The 21839-nt window shown below is 37.4% G+C and overlaps 1 pseudogene across 1 annotated transcript; it reads right to left on the reverse strand.

Annotated features, from left to right (window-relative positions):
• Positions 1-8826: 8826 nt before the first annotated feature.
• On the reverse strand, positions 8827-15991 carry LOC148122116 (heterogeneous nuclear ribonucleoprotein U pseudogene; annotated as a pseudogene). The gene is made up of 3 exons (XR_015737953.1): positions 15882-15991; positions 9792-10125; positions 8827-9315 (listed from the first exon to the last, which is right to left on the reverse strand). The product of XR_015737953.1 is annotated as a heterogeneous nuclear ribonucleoprotein U pseudogene (transcript).
• Positions 15992-21839: the final 5848 nt, after the last annotated feature.

Raw genomic sequence — 21839 nt, forward strand, 5'->3', positions numbered from 1 at the left:
TAACCACATTCAGAGGGACTAGTTTGATCCCATGATCATTCATTCCCAATCCTGCTGGAGTTGGTGAGCTCCCATTAGCTCAGGCAGACTTTCTCAGTGGGTGAATGCCTCATGATCCTGAACCCTAATTTTCCTCATATTCTCCCTCCTTCCACTCTTCAGCTGGACCTTGGGAGCTCAGTTCAGTGCTCCTATGTGAGTCTCTGTCTCCATCTGTCACTGGACAAAGTTTCTATGGTAATATTCAAGATAGTCATCGGTCTGGGTACTGAACAAGGCTAGTTCAGGCACCCTGTCCTCCACTGCCCAAGGTCCTAGCTGGGAAACAACCTAGATGGCCCTAAATGAAAGAATGGATAAAGAAAGTGTGGTACATCTACACATTAGAGTACTATTCAGTGGTAAAAAACAATGACATCTTGAATTTTGCATGCAAATGGATGGAAGTAGAAAACACTATCCTGAGTGAGATAACCCAGACCCAAAAATATAAATATGGTATGTACCCACTCATTAGTGGATTCTAGCAATAAGCAAAGGACATTGCGCCTATAGTTCATGATCCTAGAGAAGCTATGTAATAAGATAAACCCAAAGAAAAACACATATAGATCCACCTGAAAATTGGAAGCAAACAAGATTGTCTAGCAAAAGTTGGGAGCATTGGGGTGGGGGGTAGAAAGAAGAGGAGTGGGGGACAGTGAGAGGTGAGGAGGAGGGTTGGGAGAGCTTGGAAGAGTAGGATGGTTGAAATGGAGAAAGAACAGATATGGGAGCAGGGAAGGAGATGTATGTCTTAAAGGAGCCATTTTGGGGTTGGCAAGAGTTTTGACTCTGGATGGGTTCCCAGGAGTCCTCAGAAACGACCTTATGCTTAATTCTTTGGCTAGAAAATTGAAATTGGTAAAAAGACTGATGTACAAGCTTAAGTGATATTTTGTATTGCAGTATTTAAAAGAGATTTAAATCATAATGGTTAGGAACACAGATTATTGCAATAGCATTTGTCCTTCCCAGTCTTGGTTCTATGATTCACATAGCATTCATTCAATTTGTAAACTAGTTATTCAAACTCTTAATTTAGCTGTTCTATGAATTAAATGAACAGACCTTTGTATAGATCATAAATCTATGCTATTTAATTTTGAAAATGACCTATTAATAATTAAAACAAAAACAAGACATTCTATTATTATACTTATAATCAGATTCATTAATTTTAATAATCTGGTAGACTTCTTGCTATTTCATAAAACAGTTCAGGAAAATTAAAGAAGAAATAAATATCAGCATTTTAACACTGTCTATTTGAGAAATTAGGTAGATATCCATACACTTTCAATGAAAAAATAAAAGAAGTCATCAGAGCTATATATTAGTAAATGAAATCAAAGAAAAAGTCCATCAGAGTAAAACAACATAGAAATTCTAAATACTGACAGCAACTTAGTATCGCAGCAACTTCAAATAATCACTGAGCTTTTTAAAATGCTTTGAAAAGTTGTTTTTACTGAGCTATATGTTTTACCTACTCTCTTGACTTTCTCCCTCTCCCATTCTACCCTCTCATATTAATACCACACCTAATTTACTCGGGAGATTGTCTTTTTCAACTTCATATGTAGAACCATGTATGTCTCTCTTAGGGTCCTCTTTGTTGTCTAGTTTTTCTGGAACTATGGCCTGTAGGTTGGTTTTACTTTGCTTTGTGTCTAAAAGCCACTTATGAGTGATGACATATTATATTTGTCTTTCTGGGTCTGTGTTACCTCACTTAATATGTTTTATTTTCCTAAATCCATCCATTTGCCTGCAAGTTTCAAGACGCCATTATTTTTAACCTCTGTGTAATACTCCATTGTGTAAGTGTACCACATTTTCTTTTTTCATTATTCAGTTGAGGGGTATTTAGGTAGTTTCCAGGTTCTGACTATTACAAATAATGCTGCTATGAGCATATCTGAGCACATGTTCTTGTGGTATGATTGAGCATCTTTTGGGTACATACCCAACAGCAGTATTGCTGGGTCTTATTGTAGATTGCATCATAGTTTTCTGAGAAATTGCCATACTGATTTCCAAAGCCATTGTACAAGTTTGCACTCCCTTGTCTTTAAATTTAACAGTGAATAATTAATAAAAATTCAAACTTGTGAATATTGAAATAACATAGAGACAAATTTATAAAATGGCCACATGAAAATACATATAACCTGACAATTGGCAACTGTTAATGTTTTCTATTAGAAGGACAACAAATTATATGAATTGACCCAGAGAAAGATTTTCTTTTATCCACCATAATTGGTCCCTAGACCGGTCAAATTAAAGAAAATAGAATATTGTTTTATTTTCAATATATGCTGCTATTTTCTGACTCTCAACTCATTCATGTCATTCAAATCTTTGTGTTTCAGAAAATTAAAACTGAGAAAGTGAGAAAACTCAAGAACTACAAGCCAAATTTCAATTAGGCGCATGCAGGTTAGCCTCTTCATGGGTCCAACAGGCAGTTGATGAATAGTCTACACCGAGAAGAAACCTATGTTTAGTTTAATTCTTCACCATAAAATTCAGTAAGTTTTGAAACAAGTGTCTTTTTGTTTTCTTCTTCAATTTTGTTGTTGTTGTTGAAGAGTCTTGAAAATTATTAGGCACCTTTGCAGAATCAAGTTCATATTTTAGAGAAATGTAGTATCTTACTGGAATAGTGTGAACTAAATTGTAGGAGTGCTAAGATAATAATAAAAGAAAAGAACAAATACTTCCCAATAACAATCATACATTATTGCTTAAGTTTTATATTGCTGCATCTCAGGAATTTGGCACCAACAAGCAGGATAAGTCTATTAGTACACAATTGTTTCATGGACATAATGGGTATGTGGGTTGGCTTTGACTAGCTATCTCAGGAATAGTTATAGACTTTGCTGTCCTTGATCCAAGAAGTCTGAATGGTTTTCTTTGTAAAACTATTCACAGAAATTAGAAGTAAGAATAGTAAGATAAGTTTCTTTTAAGCAAGTAAGATTAGAATTTTTAAAAGAGCTTTACCTTAAAACAATTTCAGTCCAATAACTGAACTAAATGTGTAAAATAAACTCGATCATTTTAAACTAAATGAGCATAAGTCAAGACATATCCATTGAGAAAATATTGACCTATTCTGTTATCATTTAATATTAACTAAACTTTAAAAAGATCAAGATAATGTTTTCAAAATTATTTGCTCATGATATGTGCAAGAAGATGAACAATAATCCTCGAGTACCTCCTTTTCAGAAGAATTAATATTTTTGTTCAAGCAATATGGGATAGGGGTGTAAAGAATTCATGTATTTATTTTCCAAGATACTGTATTAAGTAAATCTTAGTAAAAATACAATTAAATCAGGCAAAGCCTAGTAGTGGATGGTTTTCTTCTCTCTTCCCCTTGTAACTGAGGGTGATATGTACTAAAGAACAAAAGAGCATTATAACAATTACAAGAGCTCCTATGTACTCAAATAGTAGTACTGATTTTGAGAGTGACATAAAAATAAAAATTATAGCTATATGGAGTCATTTAGTATAGAGCCAAACAGCTTAGGTAGTGAAATAATCACAGTTCTGTGTTATTGCTATGACAGAGAGTAACTAATGGTTATTTTGATTACTCCATATACTTGGATGTGAAATTCAGAAAAAGCTACATCAAAAGAATTGCAGCAAAACACTTTGAAGCCATAAACAAGGATACAGATTACACTTCTGAAAAATAGCCCTGTAAAATGCAGTTCAGACCCCAGTAAAATGATCAATAAATGCAGGAATTCTGTAATTTGTAAAGTGTGAATTTTGTGATCATTAAAATGAAAATAGATTATTCTAGTCAGATATCAAATTGGCGTATGTATTACATAAAATGTATAGCATAAAAGGCATTATTATGCTAGTAAAAATTATGGCTGAACAAAGAGCTCTAGCAGAGAATGACTCAAGTAGGAGAAGTTTATAATTTTCCTGTTGGGTCAAGGACAGAATGGGTTTTTGGGTTGGCTTTGACTATCCATCTCAGGAAGAGATACAGGCTCTGCTGTCCTTGATCCATGAAGTCTCAAGAGTTTTCCTTATAGCTATTCACAGTAAATAAGAGAGAAAAATAATGTCAAGTTTCTTTTATGTAAGTGAGATTAGAATTTTACAAACACAGATTAGAGTTTTACCAATATTGTCCATGTGACAGTTCTGACTGTTGTCAAATCTCCTGGCCTGGAGAGTTTTGTATATGGAAAAATAGAATGTTGAGTTGAGTTAATAGATATTGCTACTATGATAATTCCCAGAATATATGAACAATTTATTTTTCTTTTTTATTTTTGTCATAATCTCTACTTGCAAAATTTCTAGTAATATACTAATTGTTTTGTGGATATACTTTATTTTTTAAAAAATATTTGGTATGATTTTTCTGGAAAATCAAGCAGGAAAGGCAGAGTTCTTAGTAATTCACTTATAATTTTCAGTTATTACACAGAAACTTGTTAACACAAGTCTGTGCTTGATACACATTTGTGTTTTACTGATGTCTTTCACAGAACGGAATTCAATGTTATAGCGTATTTGGGTCTTTTTCTGCTGAGAATGCCTAAGTGTATTCTTCTTCCAGTAGGTATGACCTTATTTGGCATCAAGGTATCCAGAAAACTATTTTCCAATACAAAGGGACCAGAATTCCGTGGTGAAATTCTAGAGTCTAGGGCTAGTACAGGAAATATTGAGGATTAGTGAGAAGGATTCAGAAGGGACTTTACTAGAAGAATGAAGCATGGTGCAAAGTGAGTACAAATTCAACATTTGAATGTAAGGTAAAAAGTTATGCTCTTAATTGAAAAAGTTCACCAAGTCTCATGTGGTAATTCTGAACAAAAATAAGGATTATAACTTCAAGTGTGAAGAAGTAATAAAGATTTTATGTTACTATGAAAGTACTGTCAAACAAATAAATTGAAGAAGAACCCTTGTTTTCCAAGCAGAATTTCTGTTGATACCATATCTGTGATCTAAAGAATTGGGTAGACTATAAGTACAAATACATTACTGTACACAGAATGTGAAATGAAAATTTCCCATAGGGAATATTACATTGAAAGCAGAAAGTGAGTTTATATTTTATAACCTAGATAGACATTGCAGCATATAGGGAACCAGAATCATCATTCACAGTGATAGATTATGTTTCTATTGTGGACCCTTCATGGAATTTGAAGGCATGCCTTTCAACTTTCATCACCAAAAATTATAATCACAGCATAATTATGACAATAATATATTATGATATATTTTCCTATGCTGAAAAACATAGTCAATAAATACAAATGAAAATAATTTGATTAAAATTATTGTTCATATCAGATTTATTACTCATTTTCTCCCTGCTTGGCATATAGTGTACTAAAAGAGATGTGTTAAAGTTCCAAGTAGTAATAGTTGGCATGTTTTCCCTCCAAGTTCTAGCTTATCCTTATTGATCATTAATGATGTATTTTGTATCTATTATACATACATATATATATATATATATATATATATATACATACACACCAAAGTTTATTTTGCTCTCTTGAATGTTTCTCTTTTATTTTCAATTGTTTATTGTTATCTGTGATTCCCCAATTTTTTTCTAAAGCCTGTTTCTTTGCATATTGATATATGTGTGAAACTTTTATTTTGGATCTTTCTCTGTTAACTTAAAGGATGTTTGCATGGATATTGTTTATATATGTCTGGTGTTTTTCACCTTAGAAGAGGTCCTGGATTTTTAAAGGAGAATATACTACTGTAGATTTGTTAGCATACAGTTTTAATGATAACAACTCCAACTTTAAATAATGCTATGCAGCATCAAGTTATGATAGGTGTTTTATATTAATGCATTTTCCAATCCTCTTTACACATAATATCCAACATCATCCTCCCAAGGAAAACAACATAGTTACCATTTGGCAATACACTAATAATTACATTACCATATTCTTTTACTGAATTTTCAGTCATTTGTATTAATTAAAAATGAAAAAATATAGGTAGACATTATCTGGAGAGAGAATCTAAACTGAAGGTTTTCAATAGGGTCTTTACCCTTGGAGATCTGGGAAGTCAGTGAAAGAGTGGAAAGAAAGACTGTAAGACTCAGAGGGAAAAAGACAGCAGGAGAAAATGATCCACTGAATCAATTATGCAGGGCTCACATAGGCACACAGAGACAGAAATGACAAGAACAGGGCTTGCATTAGTCTTTTCCAGGACTTCTACATATGTTATGGCTGTGAGCTTGATGTTTTTGTGGTTCTCCTAACAGTCGTTGAAGGTTTATCTTTGACTCTTTTGCTGACTCTTGAAATTCTTCCTGCTTTTTTGTTGCTTTGTCTAACCACACTATAAGAACTTTCTCCTTGTCTTATTGTACCTTAGTTTGTCCTGACTTGCTTTTCTCTCTTGGAGTCCTGCTATATTCTGAAGAGGAAATGGGGAGGAGTAGATCTGGGAAAGTAGTAGAAGCTGTGAGGACAGAGCAAGGAGAAACTTTGTTTGGAATGTCTTATATGAGAGAAGGATCTATTTTGAATAATAAGATTAAGAAAAGTAAATGTTTTATTTCTGCTGTCATAATTCTATCCCTAGTTTTCTCCTTCGTATTATATAAGGGTTTCTTAACTAGCTTCCTTTTTGAAGGACTTTAAACAGTAAACAACAAAAATTTTCTAATCAAGAATTTTCTTACACAGGGCGGTGGTGGTGCACACCTTTCATTCTTTAGTCCCAGTACTCGGGAGGCAGAGGCATGTGAATCTAGGTGATTTTGAGGGCAGGCTAGTCTACAGAGTGAGTTCCAGGACAGGCTTGACAGCTAAAGTGAAACCCTATCTCAACAAACCCCAAAGTATAATAATTAAATGAATAAAAATAAAAAGAAGAAGAAGAAGAAGAAGAAGAAGAAGAAGAAGAAGAAGAAGAAGAAGAAGAAGAAGAAGAAGAAGAAGGAGAAGAATTTTCTCAGTTTTTGTTAGAGAGTTTTAAAAAGGTGTCAGTCAATTTAGTGTTTAGTGAAAATCCCTTATTTTGTTCACAGATTTCAAAGGGAAATTTAGTTGAGAAATGTAGAAGGAGCAGCGGGCCGTATTCCCGCCACCCGGCTCCCGGCTAGTTTACACCCGAAATAATTACAAGGAAACTGTATTCATTTAAACACTGCCTGGCCCATTATCTGTAGCCTCTTATTGGCTAACTCTCACTTCTTGATTAACCAATATCTAATAATCTGTAAACTACCACGAGGTTGTGGCTTATCAGCATGAAGATAGCCAGCTTCCATCTCGGGAAGGTTAATCATGGCATCTGCCTCACTTCCCTTTTTCCCAGCATTCTATTCTGTCTACTCCACCCACCTATGTTCTTACCTATCAGGCAAAGCAGTTTCTTTATTAACCAATGAAAGTAACACATAGACAGATGACCCTCCTTCATCATTGAATTTTTTTTACTAAATTTTGAATTTTCTAATATGCATGGCATTCAAATAGCATATTAACCTTGTTTGATTTGCTTCTTTGTTTCCAATATATTTTTATTCAGACTATATTTTAAAAATATCTTTTTTCATTTCATTTTCTGAAACTTGAATTTGACATACCTATATGTCTTAGATCAATAGTGCTGTTGTAAAAATATAGCATAAGACAGTGGGCTTATAAATTATAGCAAGCAATTTCTCTTAGTACTGAAGAATTACAAGATCAAGGTGTCAGTCAATTTACTGTTTAGTGAAGATCTTGTTTTTGACTCTCAGAAGGTAACTTCTCATTGTATTATCACAGAATATAAGTAATAATACACCTCATTCTGATGAATCTTATCAAGATACTACTATCCATAGTTTGTCTTTTGTCTTCAACCCTTCTCAAGGGAAGACATGAATCTTGTGGGGGACAAAACAATCAGGATTAGAAATTTTGGTTTCTACCCTATACTAATCTCTGAGATCCTAGAAATTTGAATTTGTATTTGTTTCTATTTTGGGGTGTATTTCTTGGAATTATTATTTCATGTTTATGTTTTCCCTCTTAAGTTATAGCTTTGAAATTGTTTAAAGTTATATAGATTTTCTGTAGCTGCAAGCACAAAATATACAAGCTGTATCTCTCAATGATCATGTTTTATTAGGAATAGAAATTTATTTTTCTAGAAATTCTCAAAGGTAGGGACTTGAGATAAAGGTTTTACTATTGCTTTCATCCTTTTATCAGCCAAACCAATGACTTAACAGACTTTATGTTTTGCATTTCATTTTTCTCTCTCTGTCTCTCTGTCTCTCCCCTCTCTCTACCTATCTGTCTCAGGCACACTTATGCCAATGTGAACCCCTAAAGAACACAGAACCACTTTGTGTAACAGGTTTTTGACTTCCATCTTTGCATGGGGATTGAAATCAGGATGCCAGGCAAGCTTACTGAATGCTTTATTGTTAGCCATCACATATATTTAAAAGCACATATTTTACTATCTTTTTTTTTACAAAGCAACATTTTACTTTTGTTGTGATTAAAAAAAAAGTCACATTTTACAGATAAAATGTAGAACCCTGAAATACTGACACATTCTCTTATCGTGCACAATGCTGAGGTTCTCTTACGATTCACTTTAAAACTGCAATTAAAAATGTACAAAAAAGAAAAGAAAAAAAATCAACCCACAAAGCTTCTAAAAAAAGGAACCCGCAGGCACTTCCTCTTGTGGAATGTTTAAAAAGTTAGCCTACTAAAGAAAACAGTCGACTTCTTGTGAAGGTTTTGGAGAAATATGTATCAGTTCGTTTTATTTGGGTATTCAATAATATCCTTGGTGATAATGCTGACTCCATGGCTTCTGACCCCAGAATTGACCCTGCTGCCACTGGTTGTAGCCCTGAGATTGGTTTTTGTAGCCACGATTGTTTCCTCGTCCTCTGAAGTTCTGGTTATAGTTCCCTCTGTTGGGCATTCCACCTCTGTTGTAATTCCCTCTGTTTGAGTAACCACCTCGGCCAGGAAAAACAGGGCCACGGGGGTATGGATAGCCTATTCCACCACTTCCACCACCGCCACCTCTCTGTGGCATATTGCCTCTCCTATTATATCCGCCACGATTCCCAGGAGCTCCACCTCTGAAATTGCCACCTCGCATGTTGAATCCTCCACGTCCTCTATGGCCACCACCTCTGTTGAACTGGTTCTTGCCACTCTTATTTTTATTGCTCTTCTTTGAGCCAGTGTTTTGCTTCTTTTCTGGTGGGAGCGCCTTTTTTTTTTTTTTTTTTTTTAGTAAATTTTATTAAATTATAAAAGTTTCCATTTCCACCCCCCCTCCCAACACCCTCCCACTCCCCCTACTCCCCCTCCTCCTCCCTCTTCGTCCCCCAGGGCAGTCAGGGTTTCCTGCCCTGTGGGAAGTTCCAGTTCCTTCCCCCTCCCTCCAGGTCCAGGAAGATGAGTGTCCAAACAGACTGGATCCCCAAAATCCATTATATGTAGAGGAAACAGGTCCCAGTGTCATAGTCAATGGCTTTTCAGAAAGACTTTGGGTCAGCCACAGTCAGAGAATCCGGCCAAATTCGGAGAGTCTGGTTAGATCACGTCCTCTTTCAGTCCCAGTCCAACTGGCCTTGGTAAACTCTCATCAGATCCGTTCCCTTGTATCAGTGGGTGATAGCATCCCTCGTAGTACTGATTTCGTTTTTCATGTTCTTCCTCCTTCTGCTCCTCATTTGGGAGCGCCTTTTTGCTTTCTTCTTTATATTGCTCCAAAAGCTTTTGGGCTTCCTCCTTCTGAAGTTCAACATAGGTTATTTCATCAAAGCATTCAGCAAACTCTGGCAGGGTGAAGTTTCCTTTCATTTTAAGGACAGCATGTTCTGGGAGGTCTTTCCCCTCTACTTCTGCTTTCTTCTGTGTCCTCTGCTTATAGTCTTCATCTTTTGGGCAAACGACAACAGCTTTCCGCTGGAAGCCTGCAAACAGGCACATTTTCCTCCGCTGGGCAGCAGCAGACACATTTGTCTGATCCAGAATAAAATTCCGCTTCTTAGCCGTCCTTCGCCAGAGGAAGGATCTATGGTGATAAGCAAAATATACATCAGTATGGTCATGGGCCACGGCCGATTCAGGCACCCTCTCCTCTGTCCAGAGAGCAATCAGGGGGATTTCTCCTTGGACCTGGGATCCCACATATAATCAAGTCTCCTGTAAACCCTAAAATGGCTCCCTTAGTTGAAATATATTGTTCCCTGATCCCATATTCATCCTACCTCCCTCCCCCCCCATCCCCGGCCACCAAGCTTTCCCCGTTCCTCCCCTACTCCCTTCTCTCTAGTCCTCTCCCCCTCCATCGACCCTCCCACCCCCCTATGCACCCGAGGTTACCTGGGACTCATGTATATTTCCTACCTCCTGGTGGATAGCTAAATAATCTTCATCAGGTTCATCTTCTTATTTAGCTTCTCTAGGATCACGAATAATAGGCTCAAAGACCTTTAATTATGGTTAGAATCCACTTATGAGTGAATACATACCGTGTTCCTCTTTTTGGGTCTGGCTTACCTCACTCAGAAAAGCGTTTTCTATTTCCATCCATTTGCATGCAAAATTCAAGATGTCATTGTTTTTTACCGCCGAGTAAAACTCTAATGTATATATGTTCCACACCTTTTTTAACCATTCTTCTATTGAGGGGCACCTAGGCTGTTTCCATGATCTGGCTATTACAAATAGTGCAGCTATGAACATAGTAGAACAAATGCTTTTGTAGTATGTTAGGGAATCTTTAGGGTATATTCCCAAGAGTGGTATTGCTGGGTCCTGAGGGAGGTTGACTCCCAGTTTCCTGAGAAACCGCCACACTGCTTTCCACAGTGGCTGCACGAGTTTGCATTCCCACCAACAATGGATGAGTGTTCCCCTCACCCCACATCCTCTCCAGCATAGGCTATCATTGGTGTTTTTGACTTTAGCTATTCTGACAGGTGTAAGATGGTATCTCAAAGTGGTTTTGATTTGCATTTCCCTGATCTCTAGGGAGGTTGAGCATGACCTTAAGTGTCTTCTGGCCATTCGAAGTTCATCTGTTGTGAATTCTCTGTTAAGTTCAGTACCCCATTTTTTAATTGGGTTAATTAGAGTTTTAGTGCCTAGTTTCTTGAGTTCTTTGTATATTTTGGAGATCAGACCTTTGTCTGATGAGGGGTTGGTGAAGATCTTCTCCCAGTCAGAAGGCAGCCTTTTTGTCCTACTGACAGTGTCCTTTGCTTTACAGAAGCTTCCCAGTTTCAGTAGATCCCATTTATTCATTGTTTCTCTAATTGTCTGTGCTGCTGGGGTCCTACTTAGGAAGAGGCCTCCTGTGCCTAAATCTTGTAGACTACTTCCCACTTTCTCTTCTATCAGGTTCAAAGTGGACGGATTAATGTTGATGTCTTTAATCCATTTGGACTTGATTTTTGTGCATGGTGATAGATATGGATCTACTTTCATTTTTTTACAGGTTGACATCCAGTTATGCCAGCACCATTTGTTAAAGATGCTTTCCTTCTTCCATTGTATACCTTTAGCTCCCTTGTCGAAAATTAGGTGTTCATAAGTTTGTGGGTTAATATCTGGGTCTTCTATTCGATTCCATAAGTCGACTTCTCTGTTCTTATGCCAATACCAAGCTGTTTTCAATACTGTAGCTCTATAATAGAGTTTGAAGTCAGGGATGGTAATGCCTCCAGAAGTTCTTTTATTGTATAAGATTGTTTTGGCTATCCTGGGTTTTTTGTTTTGCCATATAAACTTGATTATTGTTCTCTCAAGGTCTGTGAAGAAGTTTGATGGGATTTTGATGGGGATTGCATTGAATCTATAGCTTGCTTTTGGTAGAATTGCCATTTTTACTATGTTGATTCTCCCAATCCAAGAGCAGGGGAGGTCTTTCCATTTTCTGGTATCCTCCTCAATTTCTTTCTTCAAAGACTTAAAGTTCTTGTCAAATAGGTCTTTCACTTCCTTGGTTAGAGTAACCCCAAGATATTTTATGCTATTTGTGGCTATCATGAAGGGTGATGCTTCTCTGATTTCCCTCTCTGCTTCTTTATCCTTTGTGTATAGGAGGGCCACTGATTTTTTGGAGTTGATATTGTATCCTGCCACGTTACTAAAGGTGTTTATCAGCTGTAGGAGTTCTTTGGTAGAGTTTTTGGGGTCGCTTATGTACACTATCATATCGTCAGCAAATAACGAAAGTTTAACTTCATCCTTTCCAATTCGAATCCCCTTGATCCCCTTATGTTGTCTTATTGCTATTGCTAGAACTTCAAGCACTATATTGAAGAGGTATGGAGAGAGTGGACAGCCTTGTCGTGTTCCTGATTTTAGTGGAAAGGCTTTTCGTTTCTCTCCATTCAGTTTGATGTTAGCTGTCGGCTTGCTGTATATTGCTTTTATTATATTTAGGTATGATCCTTGTATCCCCAGTCTCTCCAACACCTTTATCATAAATGGGTGTTGAATTTTGTCAAATGCTTTTTCAGCATCTAGTGAGATGATCATATGGTTTTTTTCTTTCAGTTTATTTATATGATGGATTGCATTGATAGATTTGCGTATGTTGAACCAGCCCTGCATCTCTGGAATGAAGCCGACTTGATCATAATGGATAATTTTTCTAATGTGCTCTTGGATTCGGTTTGCCAGTATTTTATTGAGAATTTTCGCGTCGAAGTTCATGAGTGAGATTGGCCTGTAATTCTCTTTCTTGGTTGTGTCTTTGTGTGGTTTTGGTATTAGGGTAACTGTAGCTTCATAAAAGGAGTTAGGCAGTGACTCTTCTGTTTCTATATTGTGGAATACATTAAGGAGTATAGGTATTAGCTCTTCCTGAAAGTTCTGGTAGAATTCTGCATTGAAACCATCTGGTCCTGGGCTTTTTTTGGTAGTAAGATTTTTGATAACAGCTTCTAGTTCTTCACGACTAACAGGTCTATTTAGATTGTTCACCTGGTCTTGGTTCAACTATGGTATATGGTACTTATCTAAAAAAATGTCCATTTCTTTTACATTTTCCAACTTTGTGGCATATAAACTTTCGTAGTAAGATCTAATGATTCTCTGAATTTCCTCTGTGTCTGTGGTTATGTCCCCCTTTTCATTTCTGATCCTATTAATTTGCAAGTTCTCTCTCTGCCGTTTGATTAGTTTGGATAGGGGTTTGTCAATCTTGTTGATTTTCTCCAAGAACCAGCTTTTTGCTTCATTGATTCTTTGAATTGTTTTCTGTGTTTCTATTTTGTTGATTTCAGCCCTCAGTTTGATCATTTCCAGTCTTCTACTCCTCCTGGGTAAATCAGCTTCTTTTTTTTCTAGAGCTTTCAAGTGTGTTGTTAAGTCTCCAATGTGTACTTTCTCTGTTTTCTTTAGGTGGGCACTTAGTGCTATGAACTTTCCTCTTAGCACTGCTTTCATAGTGTCCCATAGGTTTGAATACGTTGTGTCTTTGTTTTCATTATATTCAAGGAAGACTTTAATTTCTTTCTTTATTTCTTCCTTGACCCAGGGGTGATTTAGTAGTTGACTGTTCAACTTCCATGAGTTTGTTGGCTTCCTGGGGGTACCATTGTTGTTGAATTCTAATTTTAATCCATGGTGATCTGACAAGACACAGGTGGTCACTAATATTTTTTTGTATCTGTGGAAGTTTGCTTTGTTACCAAGTATGTGGTCAATTTTCGAGAAGGTTCCATGAGCTGCAGAGAAGAAGGTATACTCTTTCCTATTTGGGTGGAGTGTTCTATAGATGTCTGTTAAGTCCATTTGATTCAGTACCTCCAGTAAATCTCTTATTTCTCTGTTAGGTTTCTGTCTGTTTGACCTGTCCATTGGTGAGAGAGGAGTGTTGAAGTCTCCTACTATTAGTGTGTGTGGTTTGATGACTGCCTTGAGTTCTAGAAGAGTTTCTTTTACATATGTGGGTGCCTTTATATTAGGGGCATAGATATTCAAGATTGAGACTTCTTCCTGATGAATTGTTCCTGTTATGAGTATGAAATGTCCATCTCCATCTCTTCTGATTGATTTTAGTTTGAAGTCGATTTTGTTAGATATTAGAATGGCCACACCCGCTTGTTTCTTAGGTCCATTTGCTTGGAAAACCTTTTCCCAACCCTTTACTCTGAGTAGGTGTCTGTCTTTGTGGTTGAGGTGTGTTTCTTGTAGACAGCAGAATGTTGGATCCTGTTTTCGTATCCAATCTCTAAGTCTGTGCCTCTTTATAGGTGAGTTGAGACCATTGATATTAAGTGATATTAATGACCAGTGATCGATGAATCTGGTCATTTTTTTGGGTAGTAGCGTGTATGTGTTTTCCTTCTTTGAGTTGTGCTTGTGAAGGGTCGCTAGATGTCTGAGTTAATGTAGGCAGTGTTGGGAATGTTGGATTCCTTGGGTTGTGATTTTCCTTCTAGTATTCTCTGTAAGGCTGGATTTGTAGCTACGTATTGTTTAAAATTGTTTTTATCCTGGAATATTTTGTTTTCTCCGTTGATAGTGAATGATAGCTTGGCTGGGTAAAGTAGTCTGGGTTTGCATCCATTGTCTCTTAGTTTCTGCAGTACCTCTATCCAGGACCTTCTGGCTTTCATGGTTTCCATCGAGAAGTCTGGTGTAAGTCTGATAGGTTTACCTTTATAAGTTACTTGACCTTTTTCCTTTGCAGCTTTCAATATCCTTTCTTTAGTCTGAATGCTTTGTGTTTTGATTATTATATGACGAGGGGATGTTTTTTTCTGATCCAATCTATTCGGTGTTCTGTATGCTTCTTGAACCTTCATAGGAATATCGTTCTTTAGGATGGGAAAGTTTTCTTCTATAATTTTGTTGAGTATATTTTCTGGACCTTTGAAATGCAATTCTTCTCCTTCTTCTACTCCTATTATTCTTAGATTTGGTTTTTTTATTGTGTCCCACAGTTCCTGAATGTTTTGTGATGAGAATTTGTTGGATTTGCTGTTTTCTTTGGACAGAGTGTTTAATTTCTCTATGGTGTCCTCAGAGTCTGAGATTCTCTCTTCTATCTCTTGTATTCTATTGGTTAAGCTTGTTTCTGAAGTCTCTGTTCGTTTACCCAGATTTTCCATAGCCAGCCGGCCCTCGGTTTGTGATTTCTTCATTGACTCCATTTCAGTTTTCAAATCTTGAACTGTTTCTATTACCTGTTTGATTGTTTTTTCTTGGTTTCCCAGAATTTCATTTACGGATTTACTCATTTCTTCAAACTTTTTGGTATATTTCTCTTCCAATTCTTTACTCATTTCCTCAATTTTTTTGTTATACTTATCTTCCATTTCTTTACGGCAGATTTTCACCTCCTGTTTAAGTTCCTCTATTATTTTCATAAAGAAGCGCTTAGAGTCGATTTCTTCTATTTCTTCTGGAGTAGGGTGTTCAATTCTTCTAGTTTCGAGCTCCCTGGATTCTGGCGATGTCATGTTGCCTTTCAGGTTGTTGGAGGAATTCTTGCATTGGCGCCTGCCCATCTCCCCCACTCTGGATGAAACTCCTCAGCACTTTCTGGATAGAACTCCTCAGCACTCTCTGGGTAGGACTTCACAGCACTCTCTGGATAGAGCTCCTCAGCCCTCTCTGGGAAGAACTCCTCAGCAGGGCAACAGGGCTAGCTGGTCTTCCCAGGACCCAGGAGACAAAGGGCCCGCAGCAGTGGGGGGAGGGGAGGGGTCCCTTGGAACAAGGAAGACCCTGCCGCAGAAGCTGAGGGGGGAAGGGCTGTCCTCCCTTCCTGGAGAGGCAGGCAGGCTGCCCAGGCTAGCACCCACTCACCTCTCTGGGAAGAACTGCTCCCATATTTTACTATTAATCTCAATAATAATCAGATGTGGTGAAAAGAAGTTGCCTTCTTGTATCTCTGTGACATGTAGAATATTAATCATCTTTCTTCATAAAACTAGATTTGGATAGCTTAATATCAATGCAAATTCTCACTGATTTAACCCTTACTTAAAGCTAGCAAACAAAAAAGAGTGTTCTTAAACTTTTATTTCTCAGGTGTTTTTGCCATCTTAGTGAACTGCCATTAAGGTAAAGATGATGGCATTGTAGAAACATTATCCCAATACCAAGTTGAGCTGAACTCAAAGTTGAATGCATGTGACATTTTAATTATTTAAAGTAAAAGAAAAAGGAAGATAAAACTTCAATTATAGTTAAATTTTAGTGTAATTTGACAAATATTTTTATAGGTATAAAATCAAGGGCTTAAAACGTTTATCTATTTCTGTGGGTTTTTTTTTATTTTTCCATTCAAAAATTTACACTTCCTCCCTTCCTCCCATTCCCCTCCTGCTCCCCCACTCCTCCTCCTCCATCACCCTCCATCCTTAAGAGAAAGCAGGGTACACTGCACTTTGGGAAGTCTAAGGCCCTCCCCCCTTCATTCAGGCCTAGGAAGGTGTGCATCCAATTAGATTAGGATCCCACAAAGCCAGTACATGCATTAGAAACAGGTCCCAGTGCCATTATCAATGGCTTCTTAGTCTGCTCCCATTGTCAGCCACATTCAGAGAGTGTGGTTTGATCACATGCTCATTCAGTCCTGGTTCAGCTGGATTTGGTGAGCTCCCATTAAAACAGGCACACTATCTCAGTGGGTGGACCCACCCCTCATCCTGACTTCCTTGGTTATCTTCTCCCTCCTTCTGCTCTTCAGCTGGACCTTGGGAGCTTAGTCTGTTGTCTGATGAAGGTCTCTGTCTCTATCTCCATCCATTGCCAGAAGAAATTTCTTTAGTGATATTCGAGATAATCATCAGGTGATAGTAGGACAAGGCTAGTTCGGGCACCCTCTGCTCTGCTGCCCAAGGACCTAGCTGGGGACATCCCCATGAACACCTGGAATTCCCTCTAGAGCCAAGTCTCTTGTCAACCTTAAAATGGCTCCCTTAATGTAGATATCTTCTTCCCTGCTCCTATATCTGCCCTTCCTCACTCTCTACCCTCCCACTTCCCTAAGCTCTCCCCAGTCTCTCACTTCTTCCTTCTCGCTCCCCCTCTCCCTTTCCCTCATCCACACCCCCACCCCCATGCTCCCAACTTTTGCCCTGCGATCTTGATTGCTTCCAATTTCCAGGAGGATCAATGTATGTTTTTCTTTGGCTTCACCTTTTTATTTGGCTTCTCTACGCTTGTGAAATATAGGTTCAATGTCCTTTGTTTATGGCTTGAGTCCACTAATGAGTGAGTACATACCATATTCATATTTTTGTGTCTGCGTTATCTCACTCAGGATAGTGTTTTCTATTTCCATTCATTTGCAAGCAAAATTCAAGATGTCATCTTTTTTATTATTATTATTTTTTTTTTACCGCTGAGTAGTACTCTAATGCGGATATATTCCACACTTTATCCATTCATTCATTGAGGGACATCTAGGCTGTTTCCAGGTTCTGGCTATTACAAATAATGCTGCTATGAACATAGTTGAACAAATGCTTTTGTAGTATGATTGGACCTCTCTTGGGTATATTTCCAAGAGTGGTATTGCTGGATCCTGAGGTAGGTTGATTCCCAATTTCCTGAGAAACCACCACACTGATTTCCAAACTGGTTGCGCAAGTTTGTATTCCCACCAGCAATGGATGAGTGTTCCCCTTACTCCACATCCTCTCCAGCATAGGCTATCATTGATGTTTCTGATTTTAGCCATTCTGACAAGTGTAAGATCAAAGTTGTTTTGATTTTCATTTCCCTGATTGCTAAGGAAGTTGATCATGACCTTAAGTGTCTTTTGGCCATTTGAACATTTTTTGTTGAGAATGCTATGTTCAGTTCTGGACCCAAGACCCAGGATAGCCAAAACAATATTATAAAATAAAGGAACTTCTGGAGGCATTACCACCCCTGACTTCAAACTCTATTACAGAGCTACAGTAATGAAAACAGCTTGGTATTGGCATAAAAACAGAAATATTGACCAATGGAATCAAATCGAAGACCCAGATATTAATCCATAGACCTATTAACACCTGATTTTTGACAAAGGAGCTAAAACTATACAATGGAAGAAAGAAAGCATCTTCAACAAATGGTGCTGGCATAACTGGATGTCAACCTGTAGAAAAATGATAATAGATCCTTATCTATTACCATGCACAAAACTCAAGTCCAAATGGATTAAAGACTTCAATATAAATCTGACCACACTGAACCTGATAGAAGAGAAAGTAGGAAAAAGACTGTAACACATGGACACATGAGACCACTTCCTACATATAACCCTAGTAGCACAGACAATGAGAACAACAATAAATAAATGGGACCTCCTGAAACTGAGAAGCCTCTGTAAAGCAAAGGACAGTGTCATTGAGACAAAAATGTATCCTATTGAATGGGAAAAGATCTTAATCAACCCTGTATCAGACAAAGGTCTGATCTCCAAAATATATAAAGAACTCAAGAAACTAGGCATTAAAATTCTAATTAACACAATTAAAAATGCTTTTTAAAGCAGCGAGCATGGAACTTACACAGCTCTGAAACAGGTCCTTTGCCTATGGATTATAGCTTTCAGTTTATTTTCATGTGACTTCTAAGTCCATGAACATCCTGGTTTTCTGATTCTTGTGAATCTTTTTATTCTGTTCATTTGCCTTGTTCAACTTTGATGTGATGGTTTTTGTTTTAACATAGTATATTTTATTTATTATAATTTGTTGTTATCTCTTATAAGCCTATGTTTTTCCTAATGAATGCCAGAATTGGAGTAGATTCAGATGAGAAGGGAGATCAGGAGGAACTTAGAAAAAGCTGAACTAGGATAATCAGTACTTAGAATATATTATATGAGAAAATAATATATTTTCAATAAAGGAAATAAAAAATAATGAATTAAGTATGTATTTTGAAGCCCAAGGAGAGAATATTTCTGTCATTTTCCATATCTATTCCTTTCTCAGGCAATTTGCATAGGAAGATCATGGATATTTTATTTGCAATACAAGTTTAAATCATCATGTTATGAAAATACTAATAGAAAACATCTCAGGTGAACCACGCTGAAATCTGCCAGTAAAATTAACCTTTTATTATAACACAGTGATAGCTAAATGTTACTTGAGGAATAACGTAATGGTGCTCTCACGTAGAAAGAATATTTAACTCACCATAATGTTGGCTTTGCTATGTTAATTTCAACTTTATTATAGCATAAATAATGTACCACAGTTAAACCTTATATATAGAAATGACTTTCATTAACTCTTAATTGAAACCACTTTTCAACATCATTCATTCATTCATTTTTTTTTACTCATCTATTGTTTCCTACGCTTATAGTTTATTGCAGTAATGGACTTTTTATTTCAGGATCTTAAAATTTGCTCTCATTAAAATTTAAAGGAAGGCTTTGTACATGTGACCATGTGTGTGTGTGTGTGTGTGTGTGTGTGTGTGTGTGTTTGTGTGCTTGTGCACATGCACGCTCACATGTATGTGTTGATCTCAAAGTATATATTCACACTAAAAATTTGCATTGAACTCCAATTTGTGAATGGTAAAGAACAATGAGATCTTGAAATTTGCAGGAGCATGGATGGAAATAGGAAAAACATTCTGAGTAAGGTAACCCAGACCCAGAAACAAACATGGTATAATTATAAGTGGCTATTAGCTATGAAGCAAAGGATAAGCAGCCTATAGCCCACAACACCAGAGAAGTCAGGAAACAAAGACACTAGGAGAGACATCCATGGACTCTCCCTGCCCCGGGAGGAAATCAACAAGATCTTCTGAATAAATTGGTTGAGTGGGGAGGAGGAGATGGGTGAAAGGGGTTGGGGATGGGACAAGAAGAGGGGGAGAAGAACATGAACAATCAAAAAGGTTGACTTGGGAGAAGGTCAGAGAGGGAGAGTAACAAAGAGACATCTTTTTTTTCCATTCAAAAATTTAACTTCCTCCCCTCCTCTCATTCCCCTCCTGCTCCCACACTCCCCCTTCTTCTTCTCCCTCCCTCCTTAAGAGAGTGCAGGATACCCTGCCCTGTGGGAAGTTCAAGGCCCTCTGGGCTCCATTCAGGCCTAGAAAGGTGTGCATCCAAATAAATTAGGGTCCCAAAAAGCCAGTACATGCAGTAGAAACAAGCCCCAGTGCCATTATCGATAGCTTCTCAGTCAGCTCCCATAGGCAGCCACATTCAGAGAGTCTGGTTTAGGAGGAGCCATTATGAGGTTATGGAGAAACATGACACTAGGGAAATTCCAAGGATTCTGTAAAAATGATCCCAGATAAGAATCTAAGCAATAGTGAAGAGGAGGCCTTGCTGCCCTTCCCCTGTAATCAGATTGATGGAAGCAGATACAAAGATCCACAGCTAATCACTGGGCCGAGCTCCTGGAATCCAATCATAGAGAGGAAGGAGCAGTAATAAGTGCAAAGAGTCAAGGTCATTATGGGAAAATCCACAGAAGTAGCTGTCCTGAGCAGGTGGTATCTCACTGATTCTGGGTTGACAGCTGGAGAACATGTGTAAGACCACTTTGCTCTCTTAATATGGGGGATAGTTATGTGGCTTAGGCAGATTTGTGGGGCCACTAGCAGTGGAATCAGTATTTATCCTTGGAGGCAGTTTATTTTTTTAGAATCAGTTCCCTATGTAGGGATAACTTGCTCAGCCTAGATAGAAGAAGGAGGCCCTCAATCCTGTCTTGCATTTTATGCCAAATTTTGTTGACTCCCCATGGGAAGCCTTTTTCTCTCTGAGGAGTGAATGGGGGTATGGGCAGAGCAGGAGAAGGGGAGGGAGATGGAACTGGTATTGGTGTAAAATAAAAAGATTGTTTTACAAAATTAAAAAATTGGCATTATAAAATATTATAAAGACTTCCTTAGGTTTTGACCTTGATGCAAAAGCAGACTATCACAAGAAACGGTTCTTTTAACTGATGGGATTTTGAAGAAAAATATTTTGTCCTGTCTCACAAATGAAAAATTTTATTAGAAGTATTAAGTTTGCAAGGCAATCAAAATTCAAGTGTAGAAAAATGTTCCTGACAGGACACTTTGTGAGAAAAAGTAGCTAGGTTATACGAACCGTGTGTCTGCACAGAAAGCATCTTTGTATAGATAGATTTGCTCTAGGAGGAAATAAATTCAATGAAAGATCCGAGCAGGGAATAGTTGAGGGCTGCATTAAGGAAAGAATTACATGCCCACTAACAAGTTGTATTGTTACTCCATAGAGAGATACACAACATATTTGTCTTTTAAAAGGTTTATACATTCACTGTTCTCTCTGTAACTGAGTGGAAAATGGATTGGGAAGGTATCAAGAGGAATTAGAAGAGAAAGATGACCTGTGAATTTCTATCAATGCAGCATACTTTATTTAAAAAAAAAAGTTTCCCAATAAACAGTTAAGACTGAAAGTGTATACAATTATTCTTTTACACAAAGCTACAAAATAAGAAACCCAAGGAAATTATCAGAGCTCTAAAACAGCAGAAATACAAAGGTGATTATATAGCATAAAAAAGAAGGGGAATGCTGCCTGGGTAATGATAGAAGGAATTGAGCGGAAATTCTCAAGAGACATTGAGATATTTAATATATTATAAGCCCAACTCAAACATATAAACAAAAACTTACATAGCACAGTTCCATCAAAGTGGCAGGAGACTGATACACCTTTAAAAAAAGTCATTTCATATGTAAGGAAGTTGATCAAAAAATGAGTTTAGTGAACCTAATGAAAAAGCTACAGTGCAGGTTGGGAGGATCCATGAG

This window comes from Myodes glareolus, chromosome 5, assembly GCF_982192425.1.
Source record: "Myodes glareolus chromosome 5, mMyoGla1.1, whole genome shotgun sequence".
Classification (NCBI taxonomy): Eukaryota; Metazoa; Chordata; class Mammalia; order Rodentia; family Cricetidae; genus Myodes; species Myodes glareolus.